The sequence below is a fragment of the Entelurus aequoreus genome, linkage group LG06 (assembly GCF_033978785.1).
Source record: "Entelurus aequoreus isolate RoL-2023_Sb linkage group LG06, RoL_Eaeq_v1.1, whole genome shotgun sequence".
Lineage (NCBI taxonomy): Eukaryota > Metazoa > Chordata > Actinopteri > Syngnathiformes > Syngnathidae > Entelurus > Entelurus aequoreus.
In genome coordinates, this window is record NC_084736.1 from 8,837,991 (window position 1) to 8,850,490 (window position 12,500).

Consider the following 12,500-nt stretch of genomic DNA (forward strand, 5'->3'; position numbering starts at 1 on the left):
GAGTTTACCCTTGGGGAAATGAATGTTCCAGTGACCAGTGTTCCAAATAATGGTAACTAACTGGTGAAAGTAATGAGTAGGGATAATAATAATAGATTGTATTTGTAAAAAAAGCACTTTACACTGAGTAAACAACCTCAAAGTGCTACAGTGTATTAAAATATAAAAAAATAAAAATAAAAAGATAATAAAAAATAAATAAAAATAAAAACTAGAACAGCCAAATAGCTAAAACTAGTATGCATATGTCTAAAAAAAAGGCTTTTTTTAAAAAGAAGGGTTTTTAAGCCTTTTTTAAAAGCGTCCACAGTCTGTGGTGCCCTCAGGTGGTCAGGGAGAGCGCTCCACAGATTGATACAGTGAGGCCGTGTTATGGTGTGTTATGTGCCCGTGTTGCTAATCAAGTGACTGGTGAGCACTTTTCCCCTGAGAGGTCTGTCTCGCAGAGCCTCGGGAAGCCAATAAGATGTGACGCTACCCTGGGGGCTTTTGTGTGTGTGTGTGTGTGTGTGTGTGTGTGTGTGTGTGTGTGTGTGTGTGTGTGTGTGTGTGTGTGTGTGTGTGTGTGTGTGTGTGTGTGTGTGTGTGTGTGTGTGTGTGTGTGTGTCTACCCTTCTTGAGACATCAACAAGAAAAAGTACCTTCCATAGGAGGACCAAAAAATTGACTGTCAACATATGAAATAACAAGTGTGTGTGTAAAAAAAAAATGGAAGTGCTCCCATTCTGGCCAACATATGTAATAACAAGTGTGTGTAAGAAATTGACTTTTTTTTTTTGTTGTTCTTTTAAAATACTGACATTTTTGGAGTAAAATTATGACTTTTGTCACAATTTTTCCAAGTAAAATTCTGATTATTATTATAATATTGTCAACATTTTAAAGTTTGCTGATAAAATTGTGACTTTTGTCCGGTCAAATTACGACTCTTTTCAAAAAATTGCCAACATTTTAATCTTTTCTTGTAAAACTGGGACTGTTATTGAGTAAAATTCCAACTTCTATAATAATATTGCACAAATGTTCAGTATTTCTTGTCAAATGTTTACGTGTGTTGAGTAAAATTACAAATTTTACTATAATAATGCCAAAATTCTCAATTTTACTTCTGAAATTGTGACCTTCTTCCTGTGAAATTCCAACTCATTTTTCACAACAAGCTTTTTTATATTTGCATAGTATGTATATATTACTAATAATGTAAATACAAATCTTCTTATATATAGAAAGGATGGCCCTAAAGAGGTAGGCATTTTTCGGAGGTCTCAAGAAGGTAATAAATACAAGAATGTGTGTGTGCGCGTGTGGTCTTGTATTTCTACCCTTCTTGAGACACCAACAAGGAAAAGTATCTTACATATGAGGATCGGTGAACAAGTTAGGACATAAATCATGGTCCCAATACGGAGTCATGGGAGGGCAGAGGGGGGACTTGGCGGTGGGTCGCCAGACCAAGTGTCCCCGCAACCAGCGAGGGAGAGTCAGGTGGCGGCGACGCTTTGGACGCCGCTGCACTTGGCGAGGCGGGCGACCAGGGAACGGCCACCTGACTCTCCCTCGCTGGTTGCGGGGACACTTGGTTTTGGCGACCCACCGCCAAGTCCCCCCTCCGCCCTCCCATGACTCTTGATCTTGCTTTGTTTTAAGGGGGGAATTCTGTCATGTTCTGTGGTCATGTTTTGTTTGGTTATGTTCTGTTGGTTTTTGGACTCTTTTAGTTCCTGTTTGCCCTTCCTTGTTTGTTTTGTCACCATGACGACTCATTGGTTTCACCTGACTCATTTGGACACACGCACCTGTTTTAATCATAGAGACTATTTAATCCTGTGGTTGTCAGTTAGTCGGCCTGGCGACATTGCTAGTTTTCATGCCATTGATTCATGCTCTGCTCTATTGAGGCTCATTCCTGTTCATAGTTTCATGCTGATGTTAATTTCATGCTCTGCTCACGCCACAGTAAGTGTTTTTTGTTTCATGCCCATAGTCTGTCTAAGTGTTAGTTTTTGTACGGTGCGCCAAGTTTGTGTCTCCGCCTTGTGAGCGCCTTTTGTTTTTCCCTCATTGACTTTGAATAATTAAATCGTGTTTTTACCTGCAAGCCTTGTCCGGTCAAGTCCGATTGCATCCCGGGAAAACAATCCACGCAGTAAACTGCGTAAAGGTCCACGTCATGACAGATGGGTTGTACTGAAAACAAATGTTGTGCTTTTTAAATGCAATGACAATAAAGTACCATTCCATTCCATTCTTAATTTTTATGTGGTTGTAAGTCAACAAGGCGGCGTCAGAAGCACAGCAAGTTCAATGCAGGAACTTGATGTCAAACAGAAAGAGGCAACATCACACAGCAAACAACGTACACACTACTACTTCAAGGGACAAATGAACAACAAATCAATGATTAAAATAACAAACTTACAAGACCACAGCCATCGAAGCACATTCCATCTCTTTATTGTGAAAATTAAAAAAAAAAAGATTCAACAGAGCTGCCGTAAATACCCATTAACTGTGAGTCTGAGCGAACAAACACAGCTGAGCTAATGCTACTCTGGCTGAGAGCTGCCGTCACACATCACTTTTAAGGGCACATGCCTACACTCTGCTCTCGTGAAACATCTCAACTGTATACAGTATGCCCGATATTTGAACGTTTTTTGTTTTTTTTTCCAAAGTAACACAATAATTACTCCCCTTGGTAATAATTACATTTACTAAAGAGTAATTCCGTTTTGGCAAAGTACCTATAGGTAATTACCTTTTAAAAGTAATTTTCCAAACACCGACAGCGACATTGTATGCAGTATCTGAGGCCATGGCGGCAATATCAGCACAACCAAGAGAGTATGCAGAAATATGAAAAAACACGAAATATTATGTATATCAAATACAAAACCCAAAGCCAGTGAAGTTGGCACGTTGTGTAAATGGTAAATAAAAACAGAATACAATGATTTTCAAATCCTTTTCAACTTATATTCAATTGAATGGACTGCAAAGACAAGATATTTAACCTCTTACGGCCCAAGCTGTTTGATTACATGCATTTTTTATTTGTCTTTGCTATTTAGGCTTATTGGACCCTAACTAGAATAAAAATAAAAAACATATTTTGATATGATGTACTTAGTCCATAAGTACACAAACGTGTACTTCATGTGTAGTGACATGCTAATTTTAATTTTTACACTTTTTTTTTCCAAATTCCATTGTATGTTATACTCTTCTGACACCACCAGATGGCAGTATACGTGTCCATATGTCAGCGTAAGACCCCAATTCAGTAGTGTACACCATTTTGGAAATAAGAGCTAAAAGGTGCTGTCCACGCATGTGGCCACTAAGGCCTTTAGAGGTTTTAATGTTCGAACTGAGAAACCTTTTTTTTTTTTGGTGAATAATCATTAACTTAAAATTTAATGGCAGCAACACATTGCAAAAAAGTTGGCACAGGCGCATTTTTACCACTGCGTTACATGGCCTTTCCTTTTAACAACACTCACTAAACGTTTGGGAACTGAGGAGACACATTTTTGAAGCTTTTCAGATGAAATTATTTCCCATTCTTGCTTGATGTACAGCTTAAGTTGTTCAACAGTCCGGGGGTCTCCGTTGTGCTATTTTAGGCTTCATAATGCGCCACACATTTTCAATGGGAGACAGGTCTGGACTACAGGCAGGCCAGTCTAGTACCCGCACTCTTTTACTATGAAGCCACGCTGTTGTAACACGTGGCTTGGCATTGTCTTGCTGAAATAAGCAGGGGCGTCCATGATAACATTGCTTGGATGGCAACATATGTTGCTCCAAAACCTGTATGTACCTTTCAGCATTAATGGTGCCTTCACAGATGTGTAAGTTACCCATGTCTTGGGCACTAATACACCCCCATACCATCACACATGCTGGCTTTTGAACGTTGCGCCTATAACAATCCGGATGGTTCTTTTCCTCTTTGGTCCGGAGGACACGACTAATCTAGAGCATACTGTTAAAAGTCCCATGTATTATATGTTCAATGTTCTTCATACATGTCACAGTATTACTCAATGTTCCTTTAGTTTAAAAGAGCTTTTAGTAATCCCTGCTGGGAACAATGTGTTGCACGTGCCTGTAGCTTTAATGCTAATGAGCTGTGTTTGTCCACGTCATTAGTTTGTGACTCAAAAAAAACGCTTTTGTCCACTTGATCCACTTTTTACATACATACGTCACATACAACAACGTAATGGCAAATGTTAGCAACACTAGCATAGCTATGTTAGCTATATTATTCTCACATTTTAACAGCAACATCATGCAAGGTCGGCCGATTCGCTAAAAAAAACCCAAAATGATCAAACTTGCAACTCCCAACTGACGCATAGTTGGTGAAGCTTTATTTTAAGATGTGTAGTGAAACATGAGTTATCTGGGTGGTTCAGAGGTGGTATTATAATGTGTAGCATAACAAATACGGTAAAATTAAAAAAAAGGATAGATGTTGATAGTCTCATACTGACTGGTATACACACATAATACATACTGACTGGTATACACACATAATACACACTGACTAGTATACACACATAATACACACTGACTAGTATACACACATAATACACACTGACTAGTATACACACATAATACACACTGACTAGTATACACACATAATACATACTGACTGGTATACACACATAATACATACTGACTGGTATACACACATAATACATACTGACTGGTATACACACATAATACCTACTGACTGGTATACACACATAATACATACTGACTGGTATACACACATAATACCTACTGACTGGTATACACACATAATACATACTGACTGGCATACACACATAATACATACTGACTGGTATACACACATAATGCATACTGACTGGTATACACACATAATATATACTGACTGGTATACACACATAATACCTACTGTTATTTATTTATTTATTTATTTACTGACTGCTATACACACAATACATACTGACTGCTATGCACACATAATACATACTGACTGCTATACACACATAATACCTACTGACTGGTATACACACATAATACATGCTAACTGGTATACACACATATTACCTACTGACTGGTATACACACATAATACCTACTGACTGGTATACACACATAATACATACTGACTGGTATACACACATAATACCTACTGACTGGTATACACACATAATACCTACTGACTGGTATACACACATAATACATACTGACTGGTATACACACATAATACATACTGACTGGTATACACACATAATACATACTGACTGGTATACACACATAAATATATACTGACTGTTATACACACATATTACCTACTGACTGGTATACACACATAATACATACTGAATGGTATACACACATAATACCTACTGACTGGTATACACACATAATACCTACTGACTGGTATACACACATAATACATACTGACTGGTATACACACATAATACATACTAACTGGTATACACACATAATACATACTGAATGGTATACACACATAATACATACTGACTGTTATACACACATAATACATACTGACTGGTATACACACACATAATACATACTGACTGGTATACACACATAATACACACTGACTGGTATCCACACATAATACATACTGACTGGTATACACACATAATACCTACTGACTGGTATACATACATAATACCTACTGACTGGTATACACACATAATACATACTGACTGGTATACACAAGCTATGGAGATGATATCAGTAGAAAAAAACTGCATTTACTTAGATATTATTTATATTTGTTTTAACTGTTAAATTAACCTAAAATATGACTTATTTGATATTTGTGGCAAGTGTAAGCCACTGTGACATTATTGTTATTTTTTAAATGTTTTTATCAAGTTTTTTATAAATAGCTGTGATGATAATGTAAATGAGAGATTTCTAATAACTGCTATGTTGGAATTCTTATTAATGTTGATGCTGTTGTTGATATTATTCATTTTTGTTTGACTACTTTTTGATTGTTTTGTGTCATGTTTGCGTGTCCTCTCAATTGCTCTGTTGATTGCTACTCTGAATGTTGCTGGGCCAGGTTTTGTTTGGAGTTGTATTATTATGGTATTATTGTGTATTATTTTGTTGGACTGATTAATATAAATAAATGAAATAATAAAAATAAATAATAACGTTCGGTGCAGAAACCCAATGTTTCTCATTGTAATCCCATTGGGTTGAGTTTTTTCTTGCCCTGATGTGGGATCTGAGCCGAGGATGTCGTTGTGGCTTGTGCAGCCCTTTGAGACACTCGTGATTTAGGGCTATATAAGTAAACTTTGATTGATTGATTGATTGATTGATTGATTGATTGATTGATTGATTGATTGATTGATTGATTGATTGATTGATTGACATAAACAGACTCTCCGGACATTTTGCTGTTAGAACACAATTTGCTTTTAAACAATGCAGTTACTGTAAATGAAGCCACTTCTGGAAAACCTCTCAGAAACTCTAAATCAGGGGTCACCAACGCGGTGCCCGCGGGCACCAGGTAGCCCGTAAGGACCAGATGAGTAGCCCGCTGGCCTGTTCTAAAAATAGCTCAAATAGCAGCACTTACCAGTGAGCTGCCTCTATTTTTTAAATGTTATTTATTTACTAGCAAGCTGGTCTCGCTTTGCCCGACATTTTTAATTCTAAGAGAGACAAAACTCAAATAAAATTTGAAAATCCAAGAAAATATTTGAAAGACTTGGTCTTCACTTGTTTAAATAAATTCATTAATTTTTTTACTTTGCTTCTTATAACTTTCAGAAAGACAATTTTAGAGAAAAAAATACAACCTTAAAAATGATTTTAGGATTTTTAAACACATATACCTTTTTACCTTTTAAATTCCTTCCTCTTCTTTCCTGACAATTTAAATCAATGTTCAAGTAAAAAAAATTTTTTATTGTAAAGAATAATAAATACATTTTAATTGAATTCTTCATTTTAGTTTCTGTTTTTTCGACGTAGAATATTTGTGAAATATTTCTTCAAACTTATGATTAAAATTCAAAAAAATTATTCCGGCAAATCTAGAAAATCTGTAGAATCAAATTTAAATCTTATTTCAAAGTCTTTTGAATTTCTTTTAAAATTTTTGTTCTGGAAAATCTAGAAGAAATAATGATTTGTCTTTGTTAGAAATATAGCTTGGTCCAATTTGTTATATATTCTAACAAAGTGCAGATTGGATTTTAACCAATTTAAAACATGTCATCAAAATTCTAAAATTAATCTTAATCAGGAAAAATTACTAATGATGTTCCATAAATTCTTTTTTTAATTTTTTCCAAAAGACTTAAATTAGCTAGTTTTTCTCTTTTTTTTTTTGGTTGAATTTTGAATTTTAAAGAGTCAAAATTGAAGATAAACTATGTTTCAAAATTTAATTGTCATTTTTTTTCGTGTTTTCTCCTCTTTTAAACCGTTCAATTAAGTGTAAATATCATTAATTATTAATAATAACATAGAGTTAAAGGTAAATTGAGCAAATTGGCTGTTTCTGGCAATTTATTGAAGTGTGTATCAAACTGGTAGCCCTTCGCATTAATCACTACCCAAGAAGCAGCTCTTGTTTTCAAAAAGGTTGGTGACCCCTGCTCTAAATAATACTTAAAATCTGTCTAAAAACAATCCCTCTCCTTTGACAAATTCTATCAATGTTCATTTTAACCCTGATTAGGCTTGCTGTTTACTCGCGTGTGACATTGGAGCCGTTTAATTCGGCTGTTTCTTTGTTTTATCCCCCCTTTTAAGTAAGCTTGTTCAGTCTTGCGTGCTTCTTGTCGTTTTCTCGCCCAATTGTTCCCTCTTGATTCCCCCTAAAAATCCTATTCTGTGCTCCATTTGTGAGGCCCCAGTTGTTTTCAGGGGGGAGAAAAAAACAAGGGCTCCTGGATAAGAATTAGATACGCTGGCTAAACAGGAGCAAACGCGCAGAAATGATCGACCGAACCCAGTAAAAAATACACTACAATCACAGTAAACACTCCAGGATGATGAAAATAAACTAATGCAAGAAGTAATTTCTTGGAAAAGCCCCAAACGCACAAACCTCCAAAACAACTCTTAGAAAAAATGCGCTAGTTAATGGAACAAAACAGAAGTTAGCTCAGCTACCAGTAAGTTATCTAGGCGAACCGGACAGTAAGGCAGGTTACCAGGAAGTAAGCCATACTACAACAAAGTTAGCTAGACTACTAGGAAGGTAGCCACAAGTTAGCTAGGCTACCCATAAATTAGCCAAGTTACCAGGAGGTTACCTAGACTACCAGATGGTTAGCTAGGCTACCAAAAGGTCAGCTGGGCTACAGGGAAGTAAACCACACTACCAGGAAGTTAGCCAGACTACCAGAAAATAGGCTACTAGTAAGTAGGCTGCAAAAAAATTAGGCTACTAAAAAGTTAGCCAGGCTACCACAAGGTTACCTGGGCTACCAGGGAGTCAGCCAGGCTACCAGATGGTCAGCTGGGCTACAGGGAAATTAACCACACTACCAGGAAGTCAGCCAGTATATCAGGAAGTTAGCCACACTACCAGAAAATAGGCTAATAGTAAGTAGGCTGAAAAGTAGGCGACTAAAAAGTTAGCCAGGCTACCAGGAGGTTACCCAGGCTACCAGGGGGTCAGCCAGTCTACCAGATGGTTAGTTAGGCTACCAAGAGGTCAGCTGGGCTACAGGGAAGTTAACCACACTACCAGGAAGTTATCCAGTATATCAGGAAGTTATCCACACTACCAGAAAATAGGCTACTAGTAAGTAGGCTACAAAAAAAATTAGGCTACTAAAAGTTAGCCAGGCTACCACAAGGTTACATAGGCTACCAAGGAGTCAGCCAGGCAACCAGATGGTTAGCTTGGCTACCAAGAGGTCAGCTGGGCTACAGGGAAGTTAGCCACACTACCAGGAAATAGGCTACTAATAAGTAGGCTGCAAAAAAAGTAGGCGACTAAAAAGTTAGCCAGGCTACCAGACTGCTTGGGTATGCTAACCTGAAGCTACCCTCAAGCTTTTTGTTCCCAGCGGTACGCTGGTTTGATTCTCGTCTTTTAGCCTTGAGAATAAATCAGTACTAAGGTGCGGCATACAGTACGGGGTGCATTTTTGTCAAGGTATATTTTTGCTTTTTTTTATATAATTAAAAGGCTTCGGTGATTTTTATTATTACATTATTTGGATGTGTCTGACATGGAGTTTCCATGATAGTTTACTATCTATTACTCCCAGAAATGTTTTTTCATTTCCGATTTTCAATATTGGGTACCTTCAATACTTGTTTTCTGTTCAGACATTATGTTGTGATTACCAAATATCATTTTTTAAATTTTGTTCATATTCAAGGATATTTTGGGCTCAACCATTATTATTATTATTTTTATTTTTTTATTTTTTTTGACCATGCAAGGAGGTGTCTGTGTGTAAGTGACTGGGAAGCAGCAGATGTATACCATAACTTGTAGGTTGACGTTTAAGATAAGCATGGAGTCTCTCCTCCAGGATAGAGCTATCACTTTTGCATTCCAAAGCCTGGTTTTATTGCTTTTTCTTATAAGAGAGATTTATTATGGGCTCAACCATTTATTTTTTTTGGGGGGGGGGGATGCCAGACCTGAGGAATATTCATCTTTTTTGCTAAACATTTGGTCCTAAATATCGACGGTACCTCGGGATACGAGTACCCAAGCTTCCAAGTTTTCAGTATAAGAGCTGTTACTCGGTTATTTGTTAAAAATATGACTTACGAGCGAGCTTACCTACTGCTAGGTGGCGTGGCGAATGTCACAGGAACTCTTTAAAATACCACCAAAACATCTGCCGTGTTAGTCGCTAGTATTGGCTTATAGTTTGATATCGACATTGATGGGTATGTCTGGTCTTGTCATCCACGGCAGTGCGGCTGGATCAAAAGAGAAGTCGGAGACGCTTTACTTAACCAAAAAGTTGTTTTATTATAAGAGAGCGTCATTATTCAGGACTGAGTGGAGAAAGTCAAAAATATAAGTCTCTCTTAACTTGGAGAAGCCAAACCATCAGTTTTATATTCCTCCTTCCTGTCTCTGTGTGTGCGCTAAATCAGGAGAGTACATCGTGACCATGTAAGGAGATGTTCGTGTGTAAGTGACTGGCAAGACAACAGATGTATACCATAACTTGTAGGTTGACGTTTAAGATAAACATGGAGTCCCTCCTCCAGGATAGAGCTATCACTTTGGCATTCTGAGGCCTGGTTCTATTGATTTTTCTCATAAGAGAGCTAATTCCAGTCCACATGCGAATGTCCAACTAAGGCTCCTTGATTTATTATGGGCTCAACCATTATTTTTATTATTTTTTTTATTTTTAAATGTTTTATTTTTTGACCATGCAAGGAGGTGTCTGTGTGTAAGTGACTGGGAAGACAACAGATGTATACCATAACTTGTAGGTTGACGTTTAAGATAAACATGGAGTCTCTCCTCCAGGATAGCGCTATCACGTTTGCATTCCAAAGCCTGTTTTTATTTATTTTCCTCATAAGAGAGCTAATTCCAGTCCACATGCGAATGTCCAACTAAGGCTCCTTGATTTATTATGGGCTCAACCATTATTATTATTTTTTTATTTTTTTATTTATTTATTTATTTATTTATTTTTGACCATGCAAGGAGTTGTCTGTGTGTAAGTGACTGGCAAGACAACAGATGTATACCATAACTTGTAGGTTGACGTTTAAGATAAACATGGAGTCTCTCCTCCAGGATAGCGCTATCACTTTTGCATTCCGAAGCCTGTTTTTATTGCTTTTCCTCATAAGACAGCTAATTCCAGTCCACATGCGAATGTCCAACTAAGGCTCCTTGATTTATTATGGGCTCAACCATTTTTTATTTATTTTTTATTTTTATTTTTATTTATTTTTGACCATGCAAGGAGGTGTCTGTGTGTAAGTGACTGGCAAGACAACAGATGTATACCATAACTTGTAGGTTGACGTTTAAGATAAACATGGAGTCTCTCCTCCAGGATAGCGCTATCACTTTTGCATTCCGAAGCCTGTTTTTAGTGATTTTCCTCATAAGAGAGCTAATTCCAGTCCACATGCGAATGTCCAACTAAGGCTCCTTGATTTATTATGAGCTAAACCATTATTGTTTTTTATTTTTTATTTTTTGTATTTAATAAAAATTTTTTGACCATGCAAGGAGTTGTCTGCGTGTAAGTGACTGGCAAGACAACAGATGTATACCATAACTTGTAGGTTGACGTTTAAGATAAGCATGGAGTCTCTCCTCCAGGATTGAGCTATCACTTTTGCATTCCGAAGTCTGAATGTATTGCCTCTTCTGGTGAGAGAGCTAATTCCAGTCCATGCGAAGGTCCAACTAAGGCTCCTTAATTTATTATGGGCTCAACCATTATGTACTTAAACCTTGTGGTTCGCTTTCCCCAAGTTTAATATAAACATTCACCATATGTAGAACATATGAGTTAATTATGAGTTGTGTTTCCAATCATGGGAACAAAGTGTGTGAAGAAACATTAGCAATAACATTGCTATTACCCACTCCAGAACAACAGGGGGCAGCATTCTAATAGAAAAATGCCAACAAAACAACGTCAAAGTGGACTATTTTTGCGATATTTTTTTTCCCCACCCCCGAGTGGGCGCTCCGTCGCTAGTCCGAGCTGTCCTGGACAGTGTCGACCAGGAAACGGCGGCAGCTGTGGTGAAGTTGACGGGATTACAGGAGGGATTAGGGAGCACCACAATAACAACATGGGCGACGAGCAAAACAATTACTCCGCTGTGTTTAAAGGTGAGCGTGTACTGTAAATCCGAAGATGTCGTGGGCGTTTAATATCTGGCAGACGAGCTTTTTTCCCCCATCCCCACGCAAAAAAGAAAGAAAAAAAAAGTCACATCTGATTTCCTTCAGCGACTCTGAAAAGACACATTAGGTGTAAGCGGGATTGAAATCCCCAAGACGGAAATCCGCAAATATATTTCCCTAGTATCCACTTAGGCGGGCATATTGAAAAAGTCTGCGTCATTTAGTGTTAATCAGCCGTCAGCTGCGACAATATCGCACTCATCGAGACAACATTAAGCTTAAAGCCCTGCAAATTATATCAAGCGCTCCTTTCTGAGGGCCGCCGCCTCCTCTCCCCTGATGCCACGCTTTGATGGCACAAAGTCACAGATTGTATCACCCCCCCTCCTTCCCGTCTTCCAATCAAGATGAAAAAGTTGCCGGCGATGCCCGAGAAGCGGTGTTTAGCAGCTGTGTCACATTGATGCATCACCTGCAGCTCCCACGCTGATAATGAATAGGAAACTGTCTTGGATGACTCATAAATAGTTTGTCTGAACTTCAGCTCAAGGAGAGTTACATTAGCGGGGCTTTAAAAAAAAAATGTAAAAAAAAATGACAGAATTGATCTGTGAGCCAAGAATAGAATATTCCCCCGAACCCCAGCAGTG

At 37.8% G+C, this 12,500-nt stretch overlaps 1 protein-coding gene across 2 annotated transcripts in view; it reads right to left on the minus strand.

The window, feature by feature from the left end:
- The window catches only part of elfn1a (extracellular leucine-rich repeat and fibronectin type III domain containing 1a), a 285,831-nt gene that overhangs the window by 179,664 nt on the left and 93,667 nt on the right, over positions 1-12,500 (minus strand). Inside the window, exon 2 of one of the 2 annotated variants that reach the window (XM_062049955.1) lies at positions 2,093-2,187. The exons of the other annotated variant lie outside the window; for it this stretch is intronic. The gene's annotated coding sequence lies outside the window, so the exon portion shown is untranslated. The remainder of the gene's footprint in view (positions 1-2,092; positions 2,188-12,500) is intronic. 2 annotated transcript variants of the gene reach the window in all.